This window comes from Amborella trichopoda, chromosome 1, assembly GCF_054954075.1.
Source record: "Amborella trichopoda isolate Santa Cruz 75 chromosome 1, AtrichopodaSantaCruz75HAP2 v2.0, whole genome shotgun sequence".
NCBI classification, from domain to species: Eukaryota; Viridiplantae; Streptophyta; class Magnoliopsida; order Amborellales; family Amborellaceae; genus Amborella; species Amborella trichopoda.
The window spans coordinates 42,236,685-42,244,739 of record NC_142336.1 but is presented as its reverse complement, the minus strand read 5'-3'; the positions used below and the strand labels follow the sequence as shown (position 1 = coordinate 42,244,739).

General features: G+C 36.2%; 1 non-coding gene across 1 annotated transcript; it reads right to left on the bottom strand.

The window, feature by feature from the left end:
- Nucleotides 1-4,810: 4,810 nt before the first annotated feature.
- Nucleotides 4,811-5,116, bottom strand: LOC18425645 (putative glutathione S-transferase). The gene has a single exon (XR_016040228.1). It is a non-coding gene; the product is annotated as a putative glutathione S-transferase (transcript).
- Nucleotides 5,117-8,055: the final 2,939 nt, after the last annotated feature.

Genomic DNA, 8,055 nt, shown 5'->3' with positions numbered 1-8,055 from the left:
GACTGTCTTTGGCAAGCATATTCACATTTTACTTTATGGGTTTTGAGCTAATTCTTTCTTACTAGATAAAGCAAACCATAGTACCATGAGCCTTGGAAGATGCAAAATAGTTAATGCCGAAAAATTAATTGGATAATGAGATTTAATGCATATTTTAAAGTTAGGTGGATCTTTGCTTTAAATCTTTGTGTTGCTCACGGTGTTCTCGTTTAAGGTATAAGGAAGGCTTGAAGTTATCTTTTTCTGTTTGTAGCAATAACTTCTGGCATTTGACAAGTTAACTTCATTTTACAGACCATGAGGCCCATGGGAATTCTATCTTGGGCAAAGCTTGCCTTCTGAGTTCAATGCCTGCCTTTAGAGAAGTGGTCCATGTAATTCCAATGTTTGCCTTAAATGACGCATACACAATTAGCAGTTGGACATGTCCTTGGTGATATACACAACTTCACTATTCAAGTATGACTTGCAAAGATAAAATTGGCAAATCTTTCCAGTGGCATACATCTATTTCACTCACGTGGCAGCTATTAATTGGAAAGGGGATTGTATACTATGAGACCATTCACCTTTGGTATAAGGACGTCACAATCATCCTTAACAATCGATTGTAAACTCTAACGCCATGGGGTGCGTCACAAAGTCAATGGCACTCATTCAACCACCTGATTTGATGTCCAATATCCGAGGGTAATTGTGACTTCCCTATATCAAATGTAAATGGTCTTATTTTATACTTTCCCTTGAAAAAATTGCTTTCTTTTCTTCACTTGTACTTTATGACATGCACTATTCTATGTGTCTTGCATCAAATTGTTGTTATTGTTGTAAATGCATTTTGGTGTGATAAGTCATGAAAAAGTAAATTTTTGGAGTATATGGAGCGAAGTATTTGTATTTGGAACATGGCAATGATGAAGGTTGTCGATGCCAGTGGGCCACCAGGACTTCCAAGTTTGTTATAGTAAGGCTGTCACTGGTCGTATTTCAGGGTGTTATGCTTTTCACTTGATGAGGAGGTATGCCATTTCTATTGGTAGAAAGCAAAATCCTTGATGTTTTTTTGTGTTTGTTTGTTTTGCATGATGTGGATTATAGCCTGCCTCCATCAATTCTCTTAAACAAGTACACGTATTTCTCAAGTAATATAAAGGCATGCGATGACCTATTAGAAAGAGAGCGCCTACTTGTTAAGGAAAACACGTATAACATGCTATCGTATACCCAATCACCCGATCTTATGGTTCAAATTCGCTTATTTACTGCGCAACAGTCATCCAAAAGAAAAGACTCTCTCTCAAGACTTGTTCTTGGCAGCAAGCCCAGCCTGTCATTGTGAATGAAAGCTAGTGAGCATCGGATCAAAAGGTGGTAGGTTCTCTCCAATTAATGGAACATCCAACAAATCACTGGTACATACTCGAAGCCGATGAAAATCCCCAGGTCAATGAACTTTTACACTCCCAACCTCTGTGAGAACTTGTGGCCAACATGAAACCCAATGCTGAAGAATATCGGAAAGTACAATCATGTTGCCTTTGAAGAACTTCCCCTCTAGGCCTTCTTCCAAAAACCCAATGCTGAAGAATATCGGAAAGTACAATCATGTTGCCTTTGAAGAACTTCCCCTCTAGGCCTTCTTCCAAAATTGAAAGGGACTAGAGCAATTCTTGGACAACCTTCTCTTGTTCATCTCCCTCTGAGTATGACATTCTCCATAGAAGAGGAAGCATCTCTACAAGCCAAAAAGAAAAGAGAAGTATGGGATAGAATGTAGGATTTTCACATAGAGGTTCATTGGTCACGCATATTGTTGTCTGGTACAGCCTTAATTTGCATGAAATTTGTGTCGTTTTGGCACTTGATGACAATGGAAAGAGGAAAGTATGTATCATAGAATGTTTATGCATTTGCACTGGTCAGAGAGAGAGAGAGAGAGAGAGAGAGAGGTAGTATGGAGAAACATTTCATACAGAATTGTATGGCATAGGGTATGCAGAATGGACATTTTTATTTGTAGATTCTGACACCGGAATGCAGCAGAAAAACACATATGGTAGCATCCACCAGTCTGTTCCTACTGACAGAGTGAAGAGAACTCTTTTACTTGGGTTTGTGCATCATTGAGAGTTATGTTTAATTTTCCTGCTATTAGTGGTGTAATGCATATTTGCCCAATTACTACTATATGGATCTGTATAATTATAATGATCTATGTGGTCATCATAGCAGCATGACCATGAGGTTTTCTCGTGTCTCACCAATGGGTTGGATATTGATGGAGAGGACTCTGTATGTCCCACTAACCTTTTCATCGATGCAATCCTATATCCCTCCATCATCATCCAACATATAGATCGAATAGTGACTGACCTTATGGTCATTGCTCTTACTATGACCACATGGAACATTATTTGTTTCTCCTCATACATTTAGAAGAGTAGCCTTACACCACTAATGTATGTACACGACATTGTACGGCATCCACCGTTCTTTCTCCAAGACAGCCGGCAGAGACTAGTCATCCACCTGGTCATTGTTAATCTCTACTGTTCATCCTCTCCAGATGCTTTACCAGAAACTTTCTAAATCCGAACTCTGAAAAACTAGAATATGCTATAGTGATTAGCAAGGGAAGAAGGGTTATCTTATCATCTCAGAATTTGGCCCAAATCCAAGGCACTGCTCTCTCATGAGGATGTTTGGCCAAGGTGGGGTTTTTGTGGCCATGTTTCTTTTGTATATATTCTAAGATCAACAAGGATTCAGCCACTGGATTTGGCCATGTAAGAGGAAGGGGACCTTCTTGTAAACCGGGTTGCAGTGTAAAAGTGAGTGGCTTTTGATAGAAAGATCTATGTACTGGTATTGGATTCCCTGGTGCTTCAACAGCCATTCTGCTCTTGACCGAATGACCACATTCCAAACTCTTTCGCCAGCCATTCGTATGAAGAAACTCTCTTTTGTGGGGACTAATATGGGCTTGCCACCTAGTTTCTCAAACCAAATAAATGGGCTTGTTACTTGGGGCTCGTTTGGTTCATATGAAAACGTGCATCATGAGACGATTTTCATATGAAACATGCAGTTACACATATTTGGTTCGTGCGTAAAGCAGATGAAAACTGGTTCCATAGGAAAAGGTTCTACTACCACAAGGAGCAAATGGTGTGAAAAGACATCTGCGTCCCAAAAGATGTGGAGTAAAACGAAAAAGAAAAAAAAAAGAATTATATATTATCTCGATATTTGTATTTTTGTGCATGTTTAATTTATCTTCCTGTGTTTTAGAAATTTTTAAGATTTAAGATACTTGATTGTTTGGATGACAAAATCACAATAAATTGAGTTTTTTTCATTAAGCGCATTTGATTTGTAAAAAACTTGTATTTTCTCTCGCTATTAAAGATAGGCACTCCTCATAAAAAGTATGTATAAAAATCAATAATTTATAAAAATGCAATAAAGACAAAAAGAGGGAGTTCATGAGTAACATCAAACCTTTATTTTTAATAAGATATTAATATTGCACGAGAGGAATAGAGGGAGACCATTTGTTTTGAATTGAAATTTTATTGGCGTTCCATATAAGAAACTTGCTCCATTAGAAAATCAATACAGAGACATGATCCCAAATTAAGCTAATTGTGAAGAAGTTATTTAAAAAAAAAAATCGGGCAGATTTATAAAAACTTGAAAATATTGAAAATTGACGATCCAAAATGCATTATAAGATGTACTATTTCAAAAACTTGAAATCTAATTGTTTTCTCACGTCCATACATCTTGAGGGTCGAGATGATCAATTTGAAGATATTTGAGCTTCAAAACACCCTCTTGTAGTGAAATGTTTTGGGGCATGCTCTAATTTGATTGTTTCGAGCATCGCACTTGTATTTTCCTTTACAATATTGAAGGGGAGGCAAATATCATCTCGCATGCATGCCCGAAAACAGTAAGGGAGTTTGACTAATTTATTCCTTTTTTTTTTTCACCCAACCCATTTCGAACACCAAATAATTGTGAATTCATTCCAAGCGCCAATGCTATACCGGAAATCCACGGAAAAATTGCCACGACTGATTAATAAATAGTTATACTCTATAACGGTTAGTCATGAAAAGAGACTTGCAACTCCTTTCTCAGAAAAAGACACTCACAAACCTGTAAATAGAGTTTTGTTTTCCTCATTTTATTTTAGTACTCATTTCTCTCTCTCTCTCCAACGTTTCTACCAGTTCTCTAAATCATGCTCTTTCTACGTTGATTTCTCTATACATTGAGGCAACTCTAACGCTTTGTAAGCTCACTTTTTTTAATGCAATTATCGATATTTTTGTATCATTTTGTTTTAAGATATCCCGAGGAGTATTTTGCCCAATCCGCTTTTTTGTTAAGTGATTCTTACAGTAAGGGGGCAAAATATAGGCTTATTGTAGGAGAAACAAAGGTCCATCGTTCTTTGTATTTTCTTAAATCTTCCTCAACCAAATACTACGGCCTAGTTTCACCAGTCCAATATTTCAAGACAAATGACCTATCTAGGAACCTCTCTGTTATTTGAGGATTTTAGAAGATTCATTTTAGATAATTGGAGGGTCAAAGCATCTTAGCATAAATTCTTTAAGCAACAATCACTGTGGCCCAAGATGCGATCTCCTTAGTTACTCAACTCTACATGCAAATTGTGAGCAAAGAAATCTTCCACAATCCAACTCTTTCTTGTTATTATTTTTTGACTCCATGTGAAAACCTTAAACTCACAGACTGATATCATTAATTCGGAGAAAATTTCGATGCGAGCATGTCTTTATAGCAACCTTTTATGGTAGGCGAGAAGCTTATCACGAGGAGGAAAGCTCTCCTTGACTAGATCAATGCTTGTGAACTCTTCAATCCAAGAACAAATGAGTGGAAATTTCTCAGAATCTATAAATTTTGTGCCAATTGCTTCCCCAAACACTTCCAACCAGATGCTTAAACAATTAGCAGAAATATCGACAATGCTGATTGCTTCTCCACCAAATATGAGGCCGCCCCTTTCTAGGGTTTTAAGAGCCTCTTCTGCCTCCTTCATTGCCTTTTCTTGTTCCTCCCCCTGTGTTTTGAGAACCATCCCAAGTGTTGGTATGAACTGAGGTAAAAGGGAAAAAGTGTGAGCCACCCTTTAAGTTATCATCGGCACCTATGGTTCTTTTTGGAGAGAAACAAATTGGAAATCATGCTACACGCCAAGTTTCAAAATGGAAAATATTAACACGCCAACACCAATTATTTTACAAACAAACTTGTTCTTCTCATTGATGCTCATTATGACAAAAAAAAAAAAAGAAAAAACAAAAACGACAGAGAGAGAAGATTGAAACTGTAAAATGCCGCCATGGTTACATGAATAGTCTCATGTGAAATTGGATAGCTTGGAGAAGTGTTAAGAGACTTGGTCGACGCCACTTGGACTTGGCCGAGTTACTCACCTTCACCCTAAAGGCAAGGTGAGTTTTGGGTAAATAGGTTGTACACCATGTTTGAAAATTTTATTTATATTAATATGTAAATTTTATCACACGTGCTTGAATGACTCCTTGGCCAGTGCCATGCACATGCCCCAACATGATGTGGAGGTTCGAGCTCGCAACATGGGAGCTCCTCAAAGACAAAAAGAAAAAAACAATGGTTAAACTCAGGACCTCACGTAATAAAAAAATAAAAAATAAAAAATAAAAAGGACGAAAAAGAAAAAAAAAAAAAAAGATAGAAAATGAGTGTGGATACATAATAATTAGCATGCTTTTCAACATATGATGTCAAAATGTGAAGGCTATATTTTATATAGTATATTTTAATCAAATTTTATTTTTAAACTCGGGATAGACTCGGGCGAGTTTCACGTATTTGCTTGAGCAATTTGCATGTGTTTTAGAACACTAGCTTGGAATATGTCAAAGAGTTCCAAAAATCCTCGAGGAAGGATAGCACACTCCGCCATCCGATTTCATAGTAATGGTCAAAGGTGATTTTGATCTCCTTGTACCAAAAAAAAAATGACTATTATTAGATAACCTTTAAAATAAATAGTAGAGCAAATTACCCAAGTGTCGACTTTACCTTGTCATCAATGAATTTCGACCAGAAACGAGTTGTGGCTCTGTCGTAGGGGTCTTGTGGCATGAGGGGATTTTCAAGCCATGTTTCCTCTATATATTCTAATATTACCACCGATTCGGACACTGGATTGTTGCCGTGAATGAGCAGAGGGACCTTCTTGTGAATATGGATCCTAAGAGAAGGGGGCTCTTATTTTTGAGGTCTTCTTCCATGTATTCGTACTCAATACCCTTAAATTTGAGGGCCAATCCAACCCTGTAAACAAAGGGGCTTGCTCATGCTCCCAACAATCTCACTTTGTGCTCGTTCTTTGCCATTGCTGAGTAGTCGTGCTCATATTCTCCATTCTTTGCTCCCATTTATACATGGAAGCCCTAAATATCGTCTTTAAAGGATGTGTTATTGAGTTGGATTTTGTCCATTGAAAAGTTTGAGCCTGACAGCATTGGTGTCCTTTGAGGAAAAAAAATTTACAGTCTCTCCTGACAATTGACTAGCACTTTTACGTCATGGATTTTGTCACGCATGATCTCCTGGTAAGGGGCTTGTACGTGGTGATAGCACCTGACAACCTAATCATTATAATGGGGTTTTCATTTTTTCACCATTAACACTATCCTACTAATACTTTCAAAAAAACATTACTCTTACTCCACTTAAAAAATGGGTAGGGGTCTGTTTCCCCCGTTGATATTACCCAAAAAAACTAAACAAAGAGTCACTCTCTCCTCTCTCTGTTCTTCTTTGTTGATTGATTGTATAAGGCATAGTGGCACATACTACGTCATTGGTGATTTACTTCTCTTTTTATTTTTTTGAAAAATATTATTAAAAGGATTAAAATAAGAAAGAGTTTGTCTATAGTTTTTAAATTTCGTATAATATAAAAGCAAAATACAATTTCAAATATCCAATAAAAAAAAAGTAATTTTGACGCTAGAAATCTCTCTAATTGATCATTTAAACTGTCGTTTATATTTGATATTAAAAAAAAAAGATCTCAAGACTTAAAATAAGTGCATTTTGTAACACATTCACTTAATCATTTATTTTTAATATTTTTAAGTTTTCACTTATGTGCTCCAACTGCATAATTTTGGAGCTTTAAATTTCGCAATTAAAGATGAATTGTATTTCCATGCCATTGTTATGATGTCAATGAAGGGTTCAAGACATCTTATGTTTCACCATAGAATTTGCTTGTGAAATTCATTTGAAAAGAGTACCTCCTCAAAAAAATTGTTGAAAATTATCAAAATTAACCTTGTTCAAGGTTGGGAATCTAAAACAACTAGGGGCGTTGACATTTTTTGGCCCATTTAAATAACTAGAGCCATACTACAAAAAAAACGTAGCTAGTTGTTCACTATTACGAGTAGACTACTCAATAACGAAATATCTCTTCTTTATATTTGCAAATTTCGGATATTTGGCCTTTTCATTTCCCTAAACCCTAAACAACTAGGATATGTTTTGTTTTTGCAATATACTTCGAGCTACTTAAGTGGCCTCAATTATCAAAATTTCCTTGTTATTCTGAATTTCCAATCTTTATAGGTAATTTAAAAAGTTCTTTAGCGGATTGTTTGAGAAGGTAATTTCGTAAAGTAATTTTTTCAAAAAATAATTAAACTCTTTTAACAATTTTTACCTTGTTTTTTTTTTTTTATCTCGCATCTCTCCGTCGTTGTCAATTTAGGTTGAGGAGACATGGGAGATTGACACTAATAACTTGGTAGTTTCTTCTATAACACCATGGTACAAAAGGAAAGGCAAAAGTTTAATATTTTGTGCACGGTCAAAGATGGGTCGAGCAATATTATAGTGTCCTCATGTTACATATTCCAAAATCCTCTTTTGAATAGAAAACAAAATAAAATAAAGAAAATTGTTTCATGCGGGTTGGACCGCAATTCTACAATATGCGGTCCAGATGTATAAAGCATTCAT